Consider the following 9,641-nt stretch of genomic DNA (forward strand, 5'->3'; position numbering starts at 1 on the left):
CTCTGCATTTATCCCATCTGAAGCAGTGAACACATACATGCGCACACAAGTGAGCAATGAGCACACACACATACCCAGAGCAGTGGGCATCTATGCTACAGGGAGCAGTTAGGAGTTAGGTGCCTTGCTCAAGGGCACTTCAGCCCAACCTTCAGGCCATGGCTGCCCCATATTAACCTAACCACATATCTTTGGACTGTGGGGAAAACTGGAGCACCTCATTGGTCACTGGGCTCAAACCCAGAACCTTCTTGCTGTGAGGCAAGTGCTAACCACTACACCACCGTATCACCCAATTAAAAGTCTCATCAGAGACCATCAAAAACTGCCATGGCTGACTCCCCCCCAAGTCATCCAAGCAGGGCGTTGGGTAAAATTTTCAACCCGCAATGATCGCATCTTGGATAAACCTCATAAGCTATGATATTGCCTCTGCGAAAGGATGTACTCAAGTATTAAAAAGTAAAGTTTTTTTTAACTGATGAAGTTAATCATGATGGTGATTTTTGTTTCAAACCAACTATTATGTTTAGCCTGATAACATAATTCAATCTTTGTATGCTTCCTTGTCACATGCATTACTAATGCTACAGAGTTTGTTAATTAATTAATCTAAAGTAAAATATGATGTAAATAACCAGTATTTACCAATGGCTAGAATTTGACTTGCTGCCTAGCCAATGATGTGCTTTTGAAACTGATGTTAATCTAACCTGGCATTAGAGAAAAAAACAAACAAACAAACAAACAAACAAACAAACAAACAAACAAACAAACAAACAAACAGGATATCATAGTGAAATATATAGCTAGATATTGTCAGCAAATTCGTGGAACTTACCTCAACATCCTTTTTCAAATTAGATGGCGTTCATGCCTTCTAGTGAGGTAACAGAGACACCTTAATTTAGATTAATCCTTGCTTACTGAAACATTTCACTGAGTTGGTGCTAGGGGTCAAAAAGCCCAAGTCCTTCCTATTCCAGGACCTGGTCTTCCCAGGCAGTCTCCTGCCCCAGTACTAACCAAGCCCTTAAGGCACACTGGGGAGCACCAATCTCCATTTCTATGGAGCACTTGCATGTGACGTCACATCCGATCCAGATTGTAAACAGACGCCACCTTGTCGGTCAAACGCCATATTTCCGCCTTCTACTTCTACTTCTACCTTTTCTTCTGGAAAACCCTACTATATACAATTCTACTACAACGTCAACTCCACTGAAAATCAATAAAACATAAGACGAGTGGAATCCTGTGTCCGAGTCCTTCCCTTTCAAGTGTGGGAAACCCATGATGCTCACATACACTTGACAGTAGGCTGCCACGGGACCCTGACAGGCGTGCAAAATGGATTGCTGCTATCAGGTATACCATATATACAGTAATAGTGATAGACTACTGATACTTGATCTAACTGATAATATAAAATATTCAACCATAATAGTGGATATGGCCGCGCATGATGGGGATGCTGTGACTACAAGCTCTCCCTACCTGTGCACGTTTTTTATGTTTTTTGTGTGTATTTTTGCGTGTTGTTCATCTGTACCGGACTTCAATATCCACTACAACCGTATGGACTTACTGGACATTGGTTTCCAGCAGAAAATGACTGTTTGTAGCGATTTCCATCGCATGCACAACATTCCGGACGAGATAGCGAGACCAGCGGGGTCTCAATACTTAAGTGACTTACCCGTCCAATGAGGATCGTTATTTTCTTGTTTACAAGATGCCACATCTGAGGGGGGCTGACAAATCCTGAATTTCTGTAAAGATAACTGTCCAGAGATTTATAAGCACGCAGTGCTTCACCACTGAACAGCGAGGGAAAGTTAATGAGGTAATTATACACATCTGGGTATTCCGCTGGCAGTTCAATATCCACTGACACGGTCGTGAAAACTACGTCCGGTAATCGATAAGGGTCACTAATCTGTAGGTCGTTTATTTTAGACATATATCTAGTTATCTTTTCATTAGAAAAATGAGCCGTGTAGTCCATCGGTTGAAATTGATCCATTTTGTACACAAGTGCAGCAATATTCAGCTGTGTTTTTTACCGACAAGATGGTGGCTGTTTACATTCCGGTCACATGACTGCAAGAGGTCTATAGCCCTCGGCCTCTCAACTAGGGTTACAGTGGGGGGCTAGTCCTCTGGTAACCGAGAGAGTTTGACTCCCCACTCACATCTGTATTGAGGTATTTCACTCACGTGACCAAGTCATGTGATGCTGCCATTTTGGACGGCACGGCTCGAATCAGTTTGAATGCGAGGAAGGCGACAAATGAAAAACATAAAAGAAAAAGGAGCGAGATGCAGAAAACACCTTCACTATCCAGCGACGTAGGGCATTTACAGGGCGAGCAGAGGGACAGGTATTTGCAAAAATTGAGGTTAGCAGGCTTAGAGAGCGACGTTTACCTGCTTCCACCAGGATTGTTCACTGACGTACGGAAGTACACAAAGCCCTCGTCTTTACCTGACTTCGGCCCACATGATCCGTATACCTATGTCATTAAAAACCCATCGCCATACACAGGTATTGATCTGAAAGCGTATAAGAGTTTGGATACCTACAAATATTTTGTGTCAGGCTGGGTAACATGCCTACATCAGTGGGTCGTCCCTGGAGCCGGTGGTCGCCATCTGATTACAGCTAAGGTTTGTTCACATTTTCATTTACTTTCGGTCCTCAGGATAAACAAAATGTTATTAAATGTCATTGAAATAACTTCTTAGTCTGTTGAGACATGGCCCGTTATAAGTTTGCTGTTACCAGGCAATGACTAAGAACTGTATTATTAGGGTCGGTGTAGTTGTAGCAGTGTATTAGCAACTAGCTGTTAGCAGTAGCTAATGTCAACAACATCATAGCTGGTATGTTACTGTAGTAATGTTTACGTTCAGTCATTTGGATGACTGTTAAAACCTTCCAGTCTCAAGTTTTTCCTTTACTGGATTTACTAGTTTACTGAGCTAGCGCGCTCGGGCAAGCCGGGAGCTAGTGCGCGCTAGCCGGCCTGCCGGCCGGGAGCCTGGCTAGCGCACGCGCTAGCTCAGTAAACTAGTAAATCCAGTAAAGGAAAAACTTGAGACTGAAAGGTTTTAACAGTCATCCAAATGACTGAACGTAAACATTGCTACAGTAACATACCAGCTACTGTTGTTGACATTAGCTAGCTTGTCGTTCAAAATGCAAAATGGCGGACACCGGGGTGTCACGTGACCCTGTGACGTCAGGTGAAATACCTCAATTGCAGCGTACCTTACCAGATGGCAGTAGGTACCATTTTTATGATGGTCTTTGGTATGACCCACCCACAAGTAGAACTTCATTGTGTAACATGAAAAGATCACCACAGATGATGAATTTTCACAATTCTTGTTTACTTCTATATTGATAAACTTGATTTGATGCTAAACTAATCACATTTGATTGATATATAATATATAGTGAAAAACTGTATGAGAGAAGAAAAAGACATAAGATTTGTATTAAGTACTTTCAAGGTTGAAATAAAATTGTATGGAGTAAAATCCAGTTGTTTTCTTTCATTTTTATTTGTTCTACTTCAAGTAAAGTATAAATATGGGAAAATAATACAGTAACAAAATACAATTACTGAAGTCTTTTCCATTCCTACCCACATGAAAGTCAAAACCTCCAGCTCACATGACTTTTTTTGTTGCATCTGAATTCACACCTCTCATCTCAACCAGCTGCCATGTGAACCTTTCTGGCAGGCTTTCTAAAAAATTAATAGTCCACCCCCTATTTATATCTGTATTTGTATCTGTCGAGAACACACTATTTGTTCAGCCCGCGTAATGTATTGGTATTTAGTTACATCCCTAATGTATACACAGTGCTTCTGCCTTCCCTGCTTCATAATAGTGTGTGCACAGACAAGCACACATGAGAAAACACCGCCAACCACAAACTACTGATTGACATGTGAGTCATCCACAGCCCATGTACCATTACTCAATGCAGAAGCGCAAATGCAATTTTGTTCACACAAACACAATAAACATCCCAAATGATGTTTATTCTAAGAAACGGTTAGACAGATAGATCTCTTGACCTATCTACTATCACTTTATTCATCATCTTATTCCTCCTTATGCCAGATACCCTTCCTGCTGCAACCCTCCTATTTCCAGACTTGGGAAACAACCATTCACACACACACACACACACACACACACACACACACACACACACCTATGGACAATTTACAGTAGCCAGTTAACCTAACTGCATGTCTTTGGACTGGGGGAAACCAGAGCACCCGGAGGAAACCCACGCAGACACAGGGAGAACATATTACAGCAGCACAGAGAGTTAGAACATAGCATATACTAAAAGTTATTGAACATTATGGCCAGCACACTGATGCAGTGGTTAGCACTGCTGCCTCACGGCAAGAAGGTTCTGGGTTCGAACTTGCCAGTCAACTGGGGTCTTTCTATGTGGAGTTTGCATGTTCTCTCTGTGCCTGTGTGGGTTCCTTCTAATAGTCCAAAGACATGTGGATTAGGTCAACTGGCTACTCTAAAATGCCCACAGGTGTGAATAGAAGTGTGAATGGCTGTCTGTTAGCCCCATGATAGTTTGGTGACCTGTCCAGCATCAGCTTGAATTGGTTCCAGTCCACCCATGACCAACAATAGATAAGCATTATATAAAATAAGAATAAATCTATCAAAAAACTTCCAGTACTGTGGAAGGGTGTGGGGTGTAACCTGTCTTCTAATTTAACACATATCCATGCGGAATAGATACTGAATGCTAATGACATCTCCTGAGTGTTTGAGGTCAATAATGCTGCTCTGGCTGATCATTATTCAGGAAGTAGAGCCTTGATTAATGGGAACTACTTTGAGAAGACAAGTTTATTTATATACAGCTATCGTTAATTGTGGAAGGTTCACAAAGCAGGATAAATCCAAACAACAACAAATAATAAAAGAAAATAAACAAGACAGAGTCATCTGTATCCCCCGCTCTATATACCAAATATATACCAAGTTTCAAGATATTATTTGTCACATTTTTCAAGTTCTGCTGCAGGAAACCAACCCTACCTCTTTACACTGACCTCAGCAGCCCATGGCATAAACTCACCGGACCTTTGGTCCAGGTGAGCTAAAAATTAAAATTTCTCACATTTCTTAGTATCAAAAGGCACATATACCTGTACATTACTTAATCAACACATATACCAACTTTCAAGACCATACCACTCATAGTTTTCAAGTTCTGCTCTGGAAACAAAACCTACCCCTAAGACTAACCTGAGAGACTAAGTCTGAAATTGTTTCCATGGAAACATGAAAAATTAAAATTTCTCAAATTTCTTAGTATGAAAAGGCACATCTGCATCACCTTGTTAACATGTATACCAAGTTTCAAATCTGTATCATGAATAGTTTTAATAATAATAATAATAATGATAATAATAATAAGTTAAATTTATATAGTGCCTTTCAAGAAACCCAAGGACGCTTTACAATTATAGACAAGGGAAAACAATAAATTAATAAATAAATAATAATAATAATAAATCGTCTCGTCTCGTCTTCTTCCGCTTATCCAGGACCGGGTCGCGGAGGCAGCAGTCTAAGCATGGAAGCCCAAACTTCCCTTTCCCCAGACACCTCGGCCAGCTCCTCGGGAAGAACACCGAGGCGTTCCCAGGCCAGCCGAGAGACATAGTCCCTCCAGCGTGTCCTGGGTCTTCCCCGGGGCCTCCTCCCAGGGGGACATGCCTGGAACACCTCCCCAGGGAGGCGTCCAGGAGGCATCCGAAAAAGATGCCCGAGCCACCTCAGCTGATTCCTCTCGATGTGGAGCAGCAGCGGCTCTACTCCGAGCTCCTCCCGAGTGACTGTGCTTCTCACCCTATCTCTAAGGGAGCGCCCAGCCACCCTGCGAAGGAAACTCATTTCAGCCGCTTGTATCCACGATCTTGTTCTTTCGGTCATTACCCAAAGCTCATGACCATAGGTGAGAGTCGGAACGTAGATCGACCGGTAAATTGAGAGCTTCGCCTTTTGGCTCAGCTCCTTCTTCACCACGACGGACCGGTAAAGCGACTGCATCACTGCGGAGGCTGCACCGATCCGCCTGTCGATCTCACGCTCCATCCTTCCCTCACTCGTGAACAAGATCCCGAGATACTTAAACTCCTCCACTTGAGGCAGGACTTCTCCACCAACCTGGAGAGGGCAAGCCACCCTTTTCCGGTCGAGAACCATGGCCTCGGACTTGGAGGTGCTGATTCTCATCCCAGCCGCTTCACACTCGACTGCAGACCGCCCCAGTGCATGCTGAAGGTCCTGGTTTGAAGAAGCCAACAGGACAACATCATCCGCAAAAAGCAGAGATGAAATCCTGTGGTTCCCAAACAGGATTCCTTCTGGCCCCTGGCTGCGCCTAGAAATTCTGTCCATAAAAATTATGAACAGAACCGGTGACAAAGGGCAGCCCTGCCGGAGTCCAACATGCACTGGGAACAGGTCTGACTTACTGCCGGCAATGCGAACCAGACTCCTGCTCCGTTCGTACAGGGACCGGACAGCCCTTAGCAAAGAGCCCCGAACCCCATACTCCCGAAGCACCCCCCACAGAATACCACGGGGGACACGGTCGAATGCCTTCTCCAGATCCACAAAGCACATGTGGACTGGTTGGGCAAACTCCCATGAACCCTCGAGCACCCTATGAAGGGTATAGAGCTGGTCCAGTGTTCCGCGACCAGGACGAAAACCGCATTGTTCCTCCTGGATCCGAGGTTCGACTATTGGTCGAATTCTCCTCTCCAGTACCCTGGAGTAAACTTTCCCTGGGAGGCTGAGAAGTGTGATTCCCCTATAATTGGAGCACACTCTCCGGTCCCCTTTCTTAAAAAGAGGGACCACCACCCCAGTCTGCCACTCCAGAGGCACTGTCACCGACCGCCACGCAATGTTGCAGAGGCGTGTCAACCAAGACAGCCCCACAACATCCAGAGACTTGAGATACTCAGGGCGGATCTCATCCACCCCCGGTGCCTTGCCACCGAGGAGCTTGCAAACCACCTCAGTGACTTCGGCTTGGGTAATGGATGAGTCCACCTCTGAGTCATCAGCCTCAGTCTCCTCAGTGGAAGACATGATGGTGGGATTGAGGAGATCCTCAAAGTATTCCTTCCACCGCCCGACAATGTCCCCAGTCGAGGTCAACAGCTCCCCACCCGCACTGTAAACAGTGTTGGCAGAGTACTGCTTCCCCCTCCTGAGGCGCCGGACGGTTTGCCAGAATTTCTTCGAGGCCGACCAATAGTCCTTCTCCATGGCCTCCCCGAACTCCTCCCAGTTCCGAGTTTTTGCCTCCGCAACTGCCCGAGCTGCAGCACGCCTGGCCTGCCGATACCCGTCGGCTGCCTCAGGAGTCCCGGAGGTCAACATGGCCCGATAGGACTCCTTCTTCAGCTTGACGGCATCCCTTACTTCCGGTGTCCACCACCGGGTTCGGGGATTGCCGCCACGACAGGCACCGGAGACCTTGCGGCCACAGCTCCGAACAGCTGCGTCCACAATGGAGGTAGAGAACATGGTCCACTCAGACTCAATGTCCCCCGCCTCCCTCGGAAGCTGGGAAAAGCTCTCCCGGAGGTGGGAGTTAAAGACCTCCCCAACAGAGTGCTCGGCCAGACGTTCCCAGCAGACCCTCACCATACGTTTGGGCCTGCCAGGTCTGTCCAGCTTCCTCCTCCGCCAGCAGATCCAACTCACCACCAGGTGGTGATCAGTTGACAACTCAGCCCCTCTCTTCACCCGAGTGTCCAAGACATAGGGTCGGAGATCAGATGACACGACTACAAAGTCGATCATCGACCTCCGACCTAAGGTGTCCTGGTGCCACGTGCACTTATGGACACCCCTATGCTCGAACATGGTGTTCGTTATGGACAAACTGTGACTAGCACAGAAGTCCAATAACAAAACACCACTCGGGTTCAGATCGGGGAGGCCATTCCTCCCAACCACGCCCCTCCAGGTGTCACTGTCATCGCCCACGTGAGCATTGAAGTCCCCCAGTAGCACAATGGAGTCCCCAGTCTGAGCACCCCTCAGTGCCTCTCCCAGGGACTCCAAGAAGGCCGGATACTCTATACTGCTATTTGGCCCGTAGGCACAAACAACAGCAAGAGCCCTCTCCCCAATCCGAAGGCGCAGAGAGGTGACCCTCTCGTTCACTGGGGTAAACTCCAACACATGGCGGCTGAGCTGGGGAGCTATAAGGAGGCCCACACCAGCCCGCCGCCGCTCACCACGGGCGACTCCAGAGAAGTGGAAAGTCCAGCCCCTCTCGAGGAGCTGGGTTCCAGAGCCCAAGCTGTGCATGGAGGTGAGCCCGACTATCTCTAGCCGGTACCTCTCAACCTCCCGCACAAGCTCAGGCTCCTTCCCCCCCAGCGAAGTGACATTCCATGTCCCAACAGCCAGCCGCTGTGTCCGGGGATCAGGTCGTCGAGGCCCCTGCCTTCGACTGCCACCCAATCCACACTGCACCAAACCCCTACTGCTACCTCTGTGGGTGGTGAACCCACAGGAGGTCGGGCCCACGTCACCTCTTCGGGCTGAGCCCGGCCAGGCCCCATGGGCAAAGGCCCGGCCACCAAGCGCTCGCATACGAGCCCCAACCCCGGGCCTGGCTCCAGGGTGGGGCCCCGGCTGCGTCCTACCGGGCGACGTCACGGTCCTGGATTTTTTCTCCATAGGGGTTTTTTGGTGAACTATAATAATAATAATAATAATAATTATATATATATATATATATATATATATATATATATATATATATATATATATATATATATATATATATTATTATATAATATAATAATAATAAATAATAATAAATAATAATAAAAAATAAAAAAATAAAAAAAAGTAAAAAGTCCACCAAGTAGGGGTCAGGATGTAATTCCCGTGGTGTAGCAGCCACAGTCACACCAAAAGGCGCACGAAAACGAGTCCCACATCTCCAGCACCGCCGCCATGACGCTGTCAGCAATATCGCTCGAACACCACGCCATGGATCCACAAAGCGAGCAGAGAAGCTCCGCCACACAGAGCGCTGGTGTGTCCCAAACCGCCTGCACAGCCGCTGCAACGCCACCGAGCAACATTGCTGGGAACATCACGCCAAGCACTAAAGCACAGAGCGCTGGACAACCACGATGTAAAATGAGCAACAGGCTCACTGCAGTCCACAGCTGGGAGCACAGGCATCACCCACAGCGAACCAAGGCCTGGAGGGAACCGGCGCCCAAAACTGGGTCTGGAGCTACACCACAACCGGCGGACAAAAACACTCAAACAAACATCAAACTACTCAAACACACAGAAAAAATAAATAAATAAATGAAATGAAAATAGAAAACGAAAGAAAATAAAAATTAAATTAAAAAAAGCTCTGGTGAGAAGCGGCAGCCAGAACATGCATGACATACTCTCAACTGGAAACGGAAACGAAACAAAAGATTTGGATAAATAGTTTTGGATAAATGCTCCGGAAACGAACATTGCTCTTCGAAACTAAGTCAAAATCTGTTTTTTATGTAAAAATTTGAAAAATACTT

General features: G+C 46.4%; 1 non-coding gene across 1 annotated transcript; it reads right to left on the reverse strand.

Annotated features, from left to right (window-relative positions):
* Positions 1–303: 303 nt before the first annotated feature.
* Positions 304–444, reverse strand: LOC132889831 (U4 spliceosomal RNA). Its single transcript, XR_009655107.1, has one exon. It is a non-coding gene; the product is annotated as a U4 spliceosomal RNA (small nuclear RNA).
* Between the last annotated feature and the right edge of the window lie 9,197 nt (positions 445–9,641).

Source organism: Neoarius graeffei, chromosome 7 (genome assembly GCF_027579695.1).
Source record: "Neoarius graeffei isolate fNeoGra1 chromosome 7, fNeoGra1.pri, whole genome shotgun sequence".
Lineage (NCBI taxonomy): Eukaryota > Metazoa > Chordata > Actinopteri > Siluriformes > Ariidae > Neoarius > Neoarius graeffei.